Source organism: Pinus tabuliformis, chromosome 9 (genome assembly GCF_031772625.1).
Source record: "Pinus tabuliformis cultivar Carrire ecotype Pingquan chromosome 9, CPIR1, whole genome shotgun sequence".
NCBI lineage: Eukaryota > Viridiplantae > Streptophyta > Pinopsida > Pinales > Pinaceae > Pinus > Pinus tabuliformis.
In genome coordinates this window covers 391,546,494-391,561,656 of record NC_142307.1, presented here as the reverse complement: position 1 = coordinate 391,561,656, position 15,163 = coordinate 391,546,494, and the positions used below count along the sequence as shown (strand labels likewise).

The window sequence follows — 15,163 nt, the reverse complement described above, 5'->3', positions numbered from 1 at the left end:
TCTAAGAAAAACCAATGTTTGAATCACGTGCCATGTTCGAACAGGATCATCGAGGCACAATTCAAACATGATTGTACAAGCGGAATTTTTGAAAGGGAGACCAAAGTAATCGAATGTACAACCCGACTGCCGTTGAAGAAGTTTTATTAGGGGCGAAAATTGTTTTTTAGTCTAAGTTAAAGATTAACAAAATAAAAAATAAAAAGGGTTGGGATAGGTCAACAAACCACCCACCCACCAATTGCCAAGACCCATATTCAGACAACCAACCAACCCCACAGTAGAAGACATAGCACGCGCAAATGTTGCATGAAGGAGACAAGTTGCAGATCAATTGAGCGGACAGGCAAAGGCGAACGGTGGCCACGCTAACAGTGGTAGTAGGGCAGTGTGCTGAAAACGAAGGTAGGTGGTCAGGCCGAGAATGGCAATAGGCAAGCATGTTGAAAACGAAGGTCGAGGGTTGGGCTTTGCACAAAGGTGACCATGCAACAAGGCAAATCCAGCTAAGTGGATAACAGGTGTGTCTAAAGGTTACATGGATGGAGGAAGGTTGGAAATAGAGGTAAGACGAAGATGCAAGCAACCTGGGCAAGCACAAACTGCCTGCAAAAACAAAGTCTCAACAAGCCATCACTATAATTAAGGCATGGGTATAGGCAAAGACGAGTTAAGCCGATTGGGATTCAACCAAGTGACGGAACAGGAACGCAACGAGGTTGCACAAGGGTTGCGTAGAAAAAGCAATTGGACAGAGCTCAGACAGGAAGCAATAGAGTTGGATTGGGCACATGGGAGCGGGTTGATCAACCTGTGCAAGATGCGACAGGGGCATCTTAAAGAGGTCAACAGCAGCCAAAAGAGGTTGAGCCACTAGCAAACGACATGGCAGCTATGCAGATGTATGTCATGTGTTAACATGCAAAGAAGACAATATCAAGGGAGTGACAGAACATCGTGCAAAAATCCTATGGCTAGCAATGTAAATAGTGGGAAAGATACTACATAAGGAATATGCGTAGGGGATATTGATGCCATGCATGAGGAGCCATTGAGAAAGGATTTCGTGTAACCAGTGATAGGCATGTCGGGACAGTGTGTATTTGAGCAATGGATGGATCAGTCACAAAGGGAGCGGCAAGGTTCGATGCAAGTGTTTCAATAGAGACAAGCTGCAAAAGATTGTGCCAAAGGCAATGTGCTGCAATGGGGATGATCAAGTCGATGCATGATGTAGTGCCCAACAAGAAATTTCTAGGCAAGGACTCTGTTGTTAACAGGCATGAGAAAGTAGTGGTCGATAGAACATGGTACGAAGACCATATCAGTAGGGTTTGTTGACAGGACTGGCAAAGATCAGCCCTCAGAGGGAGAGAGAGGGACCATACCAGTAGTGGGTGTGGCAGTAGATTTAGTAATTGGCTCAAAGGACCTAAACAAATCCACGAGAAACGATCTTTGTATATTTATACACCAACAAGGTTCTTGTGGGTGCTAGAAGGACGTGGCAAAAGGGCCACAACCATAGCAGTGACAGAGAACAATGAGCGGGAACCTCAAAGGTTGATCAGCTCAGAGGGAGTCAACCTTCAAGTTCCGGAAGGGAGGAGCAATCAACAAATTCCCCCATGTTTGTCAAGAAGGTCTCTTGGTACGAGATGACCATATAGGATGTTCAGGAGCAAGAGCATTCTAGGAACCAAGCCAAAGACAGCAAGATTTCAAGGATGTTTCCAAACCAAATGGCAAGTAAGGCTTCCAATTCAGAGGTTATAGCCAAGGCAACAAATGCAGAGAAGACAATGTCAAGGGGGATCGAAGTCAGATCTAGTTGACAAAAGTACCTCCCTCACTAAGAGGGAGTGTTGATGTTTGTAGCTCAAGCAAGTACTTCTATATAGGCCTAGGTATCCAAGCGTGCAAAAGATGCCCAAGATACCCTTAGACACTTGCTCTAGTGTGAGCAAGTTGTTTTTGTAACTTAGCCTAAGTTAGGCTTAGGAAAAGCACATAACTATTATGTTGGCTTATTGAGCTAAAGTAAACTTGGGAAAAGTACATAAATTACTTTAGTGAATTAAGTTGTAATCTCAGCCTTTGATCTCAAGTGAGGCGAGAACTAATCTTGACCATCAATCACTTTAGAGATTAGGGTTAGAGATTTAGCTCAATGTAAAGTTATAAAAGCAAGGCTAGGGAGAAAGAGAAGACACCATCCAACAGCACAAAGTTGAGCGGCATCTCCATGAGGAGTGAGATATTCTAGTGTGTTGGATTCGAGGAAGGGGGCGCTAAGGAGATCCAAATCATTCAAGGAGGAACTGACCAATTGGATCAAATTTGGTGTTGTATGTATTTCCTCAGTTGGGACATTTTTCCAAAAAAGGGAGCCCAAGTAGGTTTTGATTTAATGAAGAACTCTAATTGGCTATGGCATCATTTTTCATGATTAAGATTAGTAAATTTTGCTTCCACTAAATTTTTGTGTTAATGAACCTAGTTGTGCATTTAATCAATAGATCGTTAATCTACTAGGAATTGAGTGTCAAGTGCTAGGTTTGCAAAACTTCTAACAATAACTACCAAATGGAGAAGTAATATTCACTTATTAAAATTCCTTGTTTCTTGCTTATGGAATTTGTACAAACTTTCAATTCCAGAAACTAGCATAGAGAATCAAGGTGATTATTAGCTATGGGCATATGACAAAAAGAATCCCTTCTCCAATGAATTACTTTCCTAAGAGTTATTGTAGAAGGGCATTAAATGGTTATTGTAGAAGGGGATCTTAATTTTACACCAAGCAACTCTAAGGTTTGGAGGAAATTACAAGCTCTGACAAACTTGGTGAGGTATTTTAGGTATAATCTAGAGGAGATTGGTTTGGTAGATGTGGAGCCCCTTAAGAAGGTGCCAACACAGAGAGATAATAAGGTGCAGGGAGTTGGAAAGTCTAATCCTTATATGTGAGGTCAAGGTCAAGAAAATCAAAACGTGGGGGGGGAGGGTGGGGAAGCAGACCATCAATCTATTTTCTCCAAATAGATAAAGGAGACTCTAAGAATGTTGCTCCTTTTAACTTCACCTTAGAGTGGTTGAAGTATGAAGGGTGTGTAAACATGGTCAAGCAAGAGTGGGTAAGATTTGACCCGTCATGAAATATACTACAAGTTTCCAATTTGCAAAAACCTTGAAAAAGGTTTAAAAGGCAGCATCAACATTTGCCTCGAAAGATGTTTATAAGGATTTAAAAGAGATTGAATATAACCTTCATAACCAAAGGATCAAAAGCAAAGTGGCATGGTTGGGAAATGACAATAAACACAAATTTTTTCCATGATTATGCAAAACAATAGGAAGACTAACACAATTTGCTAAATGCAATGAGCAAATGGAAGCAAAGAAAAAAAATATTTCATGAATAGCAAATATGAGAGAGACTATTACATCATAACACTGTATAGTAAATCAAAACCCCAACAGAGCAAACGTAGCTATGATTTTCAAAATCTCTTCATATTTTCCAAGGTCTGTGACAAAGGAATCAACTCAAATGTTTGTGGAAAATGCTTCTAAGTACAAGCTTAAGAATGTGTTGTCATCTTTCTAGAAATACAAAAGTCCTAGGCCAAGCGGATGGCTTATGAAATTTAGATTCTATGATTTCCTAGAAGAATACCTTACAAGAGTGATTTAGGAGGCCAAAAAATAAGGGAAGGTTCCTGAAACATTCAATCCCACTTTCCTATCTTTAAACCCCAAAAAGGACAAATCGAAAAGCTTTGAAGACTCGGGCCACCTTCATTATATACTTGTATATATACTAGCCTAGATCCATCTTAACTATGAATCTATCAAGCACCGAGAGGGATCAAATCTCTCAAGGTGCAAACCTCTTTTATGAGTGCAAAACTTGAGGAAAGGTTTGCACCTCGAAAGAATTGATCCTCCTAGGGGTTTGATAGATCCGAAGTTGAGAAGGATCTAGGCTAGTTTAATAATTAATAATTATAATTTTTACTTTTATTTTTTTATTTTATTTATTTTTATAGTTTAGTTCTTATTTTGATGTATCAAATTGTTTTAACTGATAATTATATATTTTTTAATGTAATTTGATCAAGTCAAAATGTTTAGATAGCATAACATAACAAGTATTACAACATCTCTTCCATACTAGGATGGAGAGTGTCTGTTGGCCTAAAAACGTAATAAAATTATATTTGAAAAAAACAAATATATATTGATCATGAAATGAGAGATGGTTTTAGGCATGCGGTACTAATGAACCATGGTATTGACCCATGGTATTGTAACAAAGCATATTTACAAATATTTACAAGTTAATAATATCCATGGTAAAGTGGGAGTGAATATCCATGGTTAAAAATCTTGTTATATGGTAAGTATTAAGTTGTTATCACGTTGCTAATGAAATTTAAATATTATTAAAAAAAAATTATTTTAATTTACATGGTAAAATAGATCTTAATTTATAGCTATTCATATCTTATACATTTTAATGTGATAAAGGGTAGAGATATATCTCAAAAGTAATCATTATTTTTTTGCTTTTAAATTTAATTAAATAAATGTTATAAAATTAAATTTAAATAAATTATTCATAAGATATTTTGATTGTGAAAAGGAGGGATGATCTGTTGGCATGTGGTATTAAAGAGCCATGGGATTGGCCCATGCTATTGTAACAAAGCCTATTTACAAGTTAACAATATCTATGGTAAAGTAGGTGTGAATATCCATTGGTTAAAAGTATTGTTATATTGTAAGTTTATTGTAACTATTAAAAATTTTATGCAGTTATTGATTAAATTTAAATATGATTGCAAAATCATTATTTTAATTTATAAGGTAAAATGGATCTTAACTTATAGCTACTTATATGTTATATATCTTAAATGATATGTATATCACGATTTTCTTTTATGTAAAAATTATTAGTAATTCTATTAATGAAAACAAGATTACAATATAACAAATTGAATTTTATTATTTTTATTATTTGTAATTTTTTACAGACACTACAGCATCTCATTGCACTCTATGTTACTTTTAACTTTTTATTATTATTTAAGTGAGCTGACATGTAAAAATGTTTACATACTTACATTACACCTACACATCTACCCTATATTGGGTTGTAGTATGCCTCTCGGTGCAAAAATATTGGCCAAAATTCATTGTCAAAGGATTTTCTCAGAAGGAATACCAAAAGAACAATTTAATGCAATCGGGAGTGCACATAATGAATACATACTATGCAGCAAAAAAACCAGTCAATTGTTGTCATGAAGAGAGCTTTAACTAAAGCCTATAATAGGTCTTGTTGGGGCTATACATAATATTGATCCTTCTACCCGTAGCCTTACGTTTGCCTATAGTGAACAACATATCGGGTTGTTTAGCATCTATTTACTTTGTTGTGCTAATCAACGGGTTACCCAAGTGAGGTTCCCCCCTTTCTCCACAATTGTTCCTAATTCTAGTTGAAGGTTTAGTCAAAGCCATTCTTAAAGTAAAATATTAGGAAAAATAACTACAGTTGAATGGAAACAAACCTACCATTAGTTATTTCTTCAAGCACTTTCACCAAAATAAGGGCTTCAAGCTCCTTCAAATAAGGAAATATAGCACCAAGCAGGCAGGAAACATGACATAAGGTCACCCAGAGATGCAGATGATGATGTCTTATGATTCATCTAAGTTACCTAAAAGGTCAAAAACCCTCACATGTCACGAATCCGACGTGTCAAACACAGATTCATGAGATCTTGCGTTGGACAGAGGTTTGTTAGACATATATTCATGAGGGCACGTGTTTGACACACAATTGACATTTGTTGTATTCACAAGACACATGCCAAACGCGTGTCTGGCCAAGGCTACTTCGAAGCGGAAGCGGGATGCGATAGCGAAAGCGAAAGGGAAAGCGGGAGCAGGGAGCGGCATTTTCAAAAGCTCCAAGGTGGAGAGCAATTTTGGGAGCGAATTTTATATAATATATATCAATATATATTTTGATGCATATATGTAAACAAAAGCATGTTGAATGATGAATTAGTGATAAAAAGCATAAAAACATGGATTAAACCATATAACATCATTCATCAAGTAGATATAATCTTCATCAATAACAAGCCTACAAATTAAAAGTTCTCATTTATATAGCATGTAAGGGTGCACATAACCAAAATAACATAGTCTAATCCATCTCTGAACCGAAAATACATCAACAATTAAGCTCTAGATGGCCTCTAGCATCCAAAGAAATCATTCTACAACAAATACCTACCTACCATCAAAATCATTGCCTATCTTGGGATCTTTGTTACCAATATCACCCTCTAAGCATTAACATAAGATAGGAAAAATGTAGCATGTCAAGTTAGATTTTGTTCGAGTAATGGGAACATTTTTAGTAGGGTCATGATAGAGGAGTTCGACAACCAATGTCACTAACATAAAGGTACATAGAGGGCTTGGTGCTCTTGATTAAAATATGAGTTCCATACCCTAGTACATGACAAAATCCAATGGAAACATTACAATCGCCCCAATCATGAAATCCTGAAAAACTGATAAATTTGTTGGATTTTGAGTGAGATCTAAACTTCTACTTTCTCCATATGAAATCCAATGAGATCGAAACCACTCTCAAACATCCCGAGTCATTTCATGGTAATGTTAAAAATTTAAGTAAAAGGATGAAAATGAAAGATAAGAATTTAACATTACCATGAATTGCATATCAATACTAGGGCCATAGGCTTGAATATTAGGTTGCCCCACTCAAAAATTATTGCTTCCAATCTTCAATAGCTCCCTCTATCGCTCCTGAATTGGAAGGGAGTGCAAACTTTTTAGGGAGTGCAAAATTTTTAGGGAGCAGAGTCGGGGGGACACTCCCTTGCAACCCTATCTCTAACATGTGCCTTCAATGTGTTCCACAACTCAAGCACATGCCCTTAGTGTGTCACACAATTAAGATGTACGTCCCTCCAAAAAGAAAAATAATAGAAGAAAAAAGATGGTGCTTGCTTTCAAAATCCATAATTTTCAAACTATGATTCTATTGAAATAAAATGTTGCCTACAACTTCAAAATAAATTGCCTAACTCTCAAACATATGGAGCATACTAAAACTAGATAGGTATTAAGCCTTTCCATTCATAATTAATGATCAAAAATAGTTTCTTCAAACAAGCTCACTAATTTTGATGCCAAAAGAGATAAAAAACCTCTTTTGGGCAATGACAAAAAATAATGCTTTTGGTTACTTTTACTCCAAGCTAGAAAGTTCATTGCGCACTTCTTATCTAGCTTGGAAATAAAATCAAAATCCTTTCGTGTTGGTCAAAATCCAGTGATTCCTAGAACTACTTAATGACCCTTCAAGAGTAGAGGCAAGACAAAGTTTCCCCTCCCATCCTATGGTTAAGCTTGGCTACAACTTTTTACTATAACAATCTATCCTAGACCCGTCCCCCCCCCCCCCCCCCCCAAAAAAAAATACTCACGTACACTGTGTCCCAACATTTCGGGGACTTTTGGACCCTTGGGAAATGTCCCCAAATTGTTTGGGACTCCATTGGGGACTTGCTAGTCCTCCCCAAGACATTTCAGACAGATTTCAAGGATGTTCCAAACAAATTTCAGGTATGTTTTTGGCAAATTTCAAGGGTTTTCTGGGCAGATTTTAGGGATGTTTTTGGATAATCCACACACAGAGCTTCAGTTTTGACAATCATGGACATTGATTATTGAACAATCTAATCATTTTTCCCATTCATATTTTTTGGAATGCATTGAATCTAAATTTTTTTATAAGTTGCATCTCAAAACATGGGTTTTGAATGATGGGTTTCATTTTGGATTTCTAGTGATTTAAATAGATTTTCAAAAGTAAAATTACAAAAAGCACTCTCCATGTCAAGAAAACAAAAAATATAACATTTTAAAGGGATGATCCTTATGGTTACTTTTCTTGTTCTTTCTTAGGATCATCTCAACTTTTACATATTGCATGTGGGTTTCGAGGACTCATTCAAGTTCAGTGCTTCCATCAACCCAACCCCAAGCATTGTGAAAACAATCAAATAGTTGTGAAATGGATTGAGTAATAAATGTTTAAATACATTCCTAATCAATCCCCTTCTTAATCTAAAATATGAATGTAATATCTTGAAAACCAAATTATTTATAGTGGCTTTGTTAAAATTGGCAACCAGGGCCATAATCCACCTTGGATAGCTCATATGATGGAGATAATATTTTTAATGGATTCCTCTTTCCGAGAGATGCAACATTGATCTAAAGATCATCACATTCTAACAAGTAGAAATGGAATTATGAATTTATATCTTCTATGGACAAATTGTCAAGGTTGGCCAAAAGTCTAATGTAGGCTCATGAAGCCCAACAGAGATGTCTCTTCACCCTCAATGTTGTGTATAAATATAAGAGGCATTTTCTTCATTTGGACACACCATCAACACATCTTTCTCTCTCTTCTTCTCATTGGTTCGTACAACAAACAAGAGCATCTTCTTCTTCATGCGTTGACTTGGGTTGACTGAAATTTCAGGCCAAAAATTACAAATCTGTTTTGGGCAAATTACGGGGACATTGACCAGTGTTGATCGAGGGTCAAACTCTCCTCTTTGACTATGTTTTTCAAGCAAGAAATTCAATTTATTTAGGCCACATCTCTTGGCACAAAAATCAAGGAATTTGCAAATGTTTGACCAACGTTGACCGCATAGCCTTTGCCCGCAGACTCTGTGTTGACCGAGTTTAACCGAGCTTTTCAAGATTGTTTTGGGTTGATTTTGACTGACATTGAATGCCGAGTTGACTGGGTTTGACCGAGCTCATTTGGAGGAGACTTTCTGTCGGTTTGACCAAAATTAACTTTCTGGTTAGGGCATCTTGTTGACTACTGTTTGGCTGCACTGTTTTGAAAGTGATTGGGCAAGTAAATTTTGTATGATGTACCCTCTCTCTCTCTACTGAACTTTTGAAAAATTATAGGAAGGTTTGATCAAAGGGTTTTCCCCACATTGGGGTTTTCCCCTGGCATCTGCGAAATATTGTGTCTTCTTGTCTTGGCTTGTCTTTTGTTTATTGTTTATGTTCTATATGCATTTACTATCAATGTTAATGTGATTGCTAATCTGGAAATTTATATAGGGCTAATAAGAAAAAATGAAGTAAATCGCTCTAAAGCATAGAACATACCATTGTTATCTAAAACTAACATGGTATCAAAGGTCAGGTGAAGACAAAGCCCAAGCAAGAGTGAGAAAATCAATCACTAAGCTTTGTTGGGCAAGGACAAGATTCAATGGCCTCCTCATCTTACTTCAAATCTGACGACAAGCTCAATGATATGTCTGATTATCATGCATGGCAGATGTATCTTGACTTGACTTTGGAAGAGCATGATGTTATGGATTATGTGCAAGGAAAAAATGTTGAACCTCCTTCAAATGCATTGGCTGCCGTTGAGACAAAATACAAGAAAGGTGAGGTCAACGCTAAGAAGATCATCAAGGATTCTATTCATAAGCATTTAGTTGCTTACATCTCCGATTTGGGCACATCTAAGGAGATGTATGACAAGTTGGTTAGCATATTTAAAGCTAACAATGCAAACCAAGTCTTTTATCTCAAGAACAAGTTGAAGGACATAAAGAAGGGAAGAGGAGAAGATATCCAATCCTACTTCATGAAGATCACCAAAATCAAAAATGATCTTCTATCAATTAGAGAAGTTATAACTAATAGAGAGCTCACTCTCATTGCCCTTGGAGGTCTCCCTCGTGAATGGGATGTGTTCAACACTATTATCCTCAACAATGACTAGATTCCAGGTTTCGATGAATTGTTGACTAGATGTACTCAAGAAGAAACAAGGATGATGGAGAGAGACATGCCTTCAAATAGGAAATATCCTACTGCATTCTTCGTTCATGCTAAAAAGAAGAACAATGTTTGTTCAAAGAAACAAGGACAAGGAAGACAGGTATTCAAAGATGAAAAAAAGGGAAGATGCTTCAATTGTAACAAGTTTGGCCACTATGCTAGGGAGTGTCCTAATAAAAGGGATACACCTCGGGATAATGATAACAACAACAACCGCAACAATTTTTGAGGCAACAATAATCAAAGGAATGGCAGGTTCAATAGCAAAGGAAAGAGGAATCCTCCCACTACTCAATATGGAAATGGTAGGCCTCCCAAAAGATCAAGAAACTCCAGGTATGATGAATTTAATGTTGTAGATAACAAGCAAAAAGAATTTTATCTTATATCTGCCCTCTATATTGCCTCTCCTCCAAATACCTTAGATAATTGGTTTATTGATAGTGGTGCCTCAGAGCACTTCACTGGATATAAGGAGGCCCTTTCAAATTTGATAGAAAATTATACAAATTTGGAAATCATTCTTAGAGACAATGCCAGCGATCTCGTGAAAGGAGTTGGGAATGTTACTCTTCAATTGAATCAAGGTAACACCATTCATCTACAAGAAGTACTATATGTACCTGATCTAAAGAAGAACTCAGTATCTATCTCGACGATGGAGGACAAATGATTCAAGGTGGCATTCATTGATTGAAAAGTACGTGTTTGGAAACGAAATTTCAAAGAAGCATTCACTCTTGGATTCAAGGTTGACAGCTTATATCAAGTTGGAGGCAGTCCACTGGGAGCTATGTCTTGTGACACATCTCTTCAATCCGAATTATGGCACCAAAGGTTTGCTCATCTTCATTATAAGGCTCTACCCGATGCAAGGAAGATGGTGACAAGTATGCCCGAATTTAAAGTAGAACATGAAAGTGTTTGCCAGGGATGTGTAGAAGGAAAACATACAAGGGGACCATTCCCCTCGAGTGATAGCAAGACTACCAACATTTTGCAATTGGTTCATTCTGATCTATGTGGTATGTTGCCCATGACATCTTTGGGAAGATATTTGTATTATGTTATCTTTGTGGATGACTTTCTCTAGCAAAATTGGATTTATTTCTTAAATAAGAAGGACGAAGGATGACTTCTCTAGCAAAACTGAATTTATTTCTTAAATAAAAAGGACGAAGTGTTCACATGGTTCCGCTCTTTCAAAGCCTTGGTTGAAAATCAAACAGGGAACAAGATCAAAATATTGAGGACCGATAATGGAATTGAATATGAATCAAATGAGTTCAATGACTACTGTAGAGACATTGGCATTAAGAGGGAGACTACTACCGCATATACTCTTGAGCAAAATGGTGTTGCTCAAAGGAAGAATTGCTCTATTATAGAAGCCACTCGTGCCATGCTAAATAATCAAGGCCTTCTGAAGTTCCTATAAGGAGAAGTTGCCAACACTGTTGTGTATCTTCAAAATAGATGCCCTCGTCAAGCATTGGACTCCAAAACTCCCGAAGAAGTTTTCACCAGTTAAAATCCTGATGTTTCTCCTTTTAGAATTTTTGGTAGCCCCGTGTATTTTCATGTGTCGAAAGAGAAGCAAATTGGATGCATCTGGGAAAAAAGGAACATTTCTAGGCTATAGTGAAACTTCAAAGGCATATAGAATCTAAGTGCCTGGTCAAAGAGAAGTGGAAATAAGTCATGATGACACCTTCGATGAAGATGCTTCCCTTGGGAAGGTTAGAAACCGTCCTATTCCAAGGAAGGACAAAGAAGAAGATACAAGAAAGCAAGAAGAACTAAATGACGAGCTGATCCCTGATGTTGAAGGACCGATGGATCCCATTGATCCACCTCCCCATGAGCCCTCCTCCTCAAAAAGGAGACCCTCATGGCTTAGAGACACTCTCGAAGATGCCAAGAGACATATTGCACCAAGGGGTACATTTTGTGAAAGTAAGAAGCTAAATAGGTATTGTTGTTGCACAAAGTGTCTAGGCACCGCGACAACACTCAGAGTAAAGGTTGTCACTCTAAGCCTTACTCACTCTGTTTAGACTCTCTCCCTAGACAAGTCAAGGGAGGTAGTCCCTAAGGTGAATGAATGAGAATAACCTGTGAAATACAGGCTCTAGGAGACTTAAAGCTAGACAACTTGACGAATGTAAATGAGTCTTGATTAACTCAAATGAATAGATTAAATGCTAATGTGACCAAGACACGACCACAAGATAGAAACGATTATAGACCAATGCCTTTATGTTCAATCGTAGATTAAGTAAAAAAACAAGCTATCCAGAACAATATTCCAATATGTGACGAATAGTGACAATCATGAATGATCAATATAAACGCCCAAAACTGCAATATGCAAGAGATTCTAGATTTAAAATAATTTTCATTAATGACCCAGATCTAGAATTAATTAACTTCCTCCTATCACCAATATAATTTTTTGAAACATTAATCGCACTTGACAATAGAGAAATATTACCACAAAATGACACCAAGGAAATTTATGTAATCAATTCAATTGTTCCTTATGAAATTAATTTAATGTGGTAAATTAGATTTTTAATATGACAAAGTAAATCAAAAGGATTAATAAATTGAAATTTTAATGGGCCATAGGCCACATTAAAAAAAAATTATGCGAAAGCGCAAATCCCTTTTTAATTTCATTCCTTAGCCACCAGACAAAGAAGAACAAAAAAAAATAGATTTTTTAAATGTTTTAGATTTTCTTTTAAATTTTTTATTTTGATTTTTTAAATTTTTAGATTTTTAATTTTTAGAATTTTTTAGATTTTTTTAAATCTTTTATTAATTTTTTAATGTTTTAATGAAAAAAGTCACAACTTAAAATAAAAAAGTAAAAAAATCAAGTCAAATCATTAATAGACAAAGAATCAAATAACAAAAGCCCAAACAAAAAAATTTGAATCGTTGAATGAAATTAACCAAACCAAACCTAAATGAATTTCAAATGAAACTTAAAACAAAAAGTATATGTTATAACCCTAACCCCTAACAAAAATACAAATAAAAAAAAGAACTAACTAAACTAACCTAACGCATACATAAAAATAAAAATAAAAATAAAAATCAAAGTGTCTTGTTGTGTCATGCAGGTTTGGCGGCGGAGGAAGTCGAGGTCTGCTCAACGGGGCAATATGCAGCACGACGAAGCAGTGAGAGGGAGGAGGGTTTGCAGGTGGCGGATTGAAGGTTTGCAGCGCAACAGGAGGCTAATATTGGAGTAGCGAGGAGTGCGACGGGCTGGCAGAGGGAGAGCAGTAATGAGGGCCACGAGCAGGCAGAGCAGCGGAGAGGGACGGAATGAGAGAAGAGGGCTAAGTTATGCAGAGAATGAAGGATGCAGAGGAATGTTGCGGGAATGGATAAGAGGGTTGAGTTATGCAAAGAATGAAGGATGCGTGGGCAACAGATGAGGGTTTTGAGGAGCGCAAGAAAAAGAGAAACGCAAAGAATAAGCCCAGTGGAGAGAAAGTCGCAGATCAATGCGAAGAGAAAGATATGGCTGCGAGAAGGATGAGGCAGCGAGGGTAAATGAGCAGCGTATGGGAGAAAACGCAGATGATAAGGGTGAAAAGAAACCCAAAATTTTCCATATTTAAAAAAATTTAAAACACAAACGTAGACACTAAATAAAAAAAATTCAAAAATAAAAATTCAAAATTTTCCAGAAAACCCCAAGATGAAGACTGTAAAAACAAATTCGAATTTTTTTGTTTAGAAAACCCCAAGCAGCAAAGAAACTATAGCCCAAAACTTAAGATAAACCCAAAAAAATGAATTTCACACCAATGTATTTTTATGCTTCAGATTTATCAATGAAAACCCTCGTTAAATCGTTTCCAGATTTAAAAAATTTAAAACCCTTGGACTACAAAAGACTGGATAATATTCTTGCAAAATGATGTTGATGAACCTCAGAGATCTAGATCTTACCCTCCAAGGCCTAGATCTGGACTCTATACAAATTTCTTCCTCAAATCTGTGGCTGCACGGCAACAAGAAAACACCCAAATGATATATACAATGATAAAATTTAAAACCCAAAAAAACCCATGACAAAAAACCAAAAATAATTTACAGATCTATCTACAAGAATGGTAAATCTATAAAATCTAAGTCCAACTCCGCTCCAAGATCTGATAATCTAAGGCTCTCAATAGCCAGATCTATCAATTTCGTACATAAAAAATGATTTTTTTTTAGATTTTAAAAGAGGTGCTTAGCTCAAAGCCCTTCATGCATCACCAGTAAAATTCTTATGATAAACACGAGATTAAATTCATTTGGGCTATTCAAAAAACACGGATTAGGAGTTCATTGGTCCCACTGAAAACTTCCCCGAACGCATGATGATCTAAAAATCAAGGAATCCACCAAAACACCACTCCTTGACTGCGGCTTACCCTAGGAGAAGTGGTGGCTCAAATCACTATTGTTCTGGGCATAGACAGCCCCTAGCCAGCTCCACGCTATCCCTTGCTGTGGTGGTATGGCCTACGGCCTACCACACAATCTTGTTGTAGCATACGGCCTCCTCGAAACTGAGTTTCTAGACCACACATCAAATGCTAAACAACTTGACACTAACCTCCTTTGGCTCGACCCTCTAAGAAGGTACCTCGGCCCTCCTAACAGCAACTCGGCCTTCACAATGACCTTGAAATAGCCCACGTTGTCCAATCCCTCTTTGTTGGTTAGGGCATCCTAAAGACTGCGGTTAGGATCACTCTAGAACTGTGATAAGGTCTCTTTAAGGGCTGTGTAGGGGAGCCTCCTTTAGAGCAGCGTAGGTGCCATTCTCCAATGATAATCATTCTTCATGACTACATCCATAGTGCATGCGTCTAGGTCTCTTTAGATAGTGTCTAGGGCTAGGGCAACTCCCTTAGTCTCCTTTCCGCCTATGTCTACGGCTACCTCCTCTTAGACTTCTCTTCCACTAAAACCCAAAACAAGTGGAGAGAAATCAAGAATGAAGTGTGTGTGAAATGACTCTCAAGTCGTCTCTTTTTATACTAAAACGTTGAGCACATGTGTGGGTTATTTGGTTGCTGACTAACCTTGACGAATTGTCCCATAACACAAATAAATTCATATCTTCATGAATACTTATCAGAATCGGATGATATTTAGATCAATCCTACACCTCTCGATGAGAGGAGTCCAAGAAAAATATTAG

At 37.0% G+C, this 15,163-nt stretch overlaps 1 protein-coding gene across 1 annotated transcript in view; it reads right to left on the bottom strand.

The window, feature by feature from the left end:
* The window catches only part of LOC149148787 (AT-rich interactive domain-containing protein 2-like), a 68,107-nt gene that overhangs the window by 17,678 nt on the left and 35,266 nt on the right, over positions 1–15,163 (bottom strand). The window lies entirely within an intron of this gene.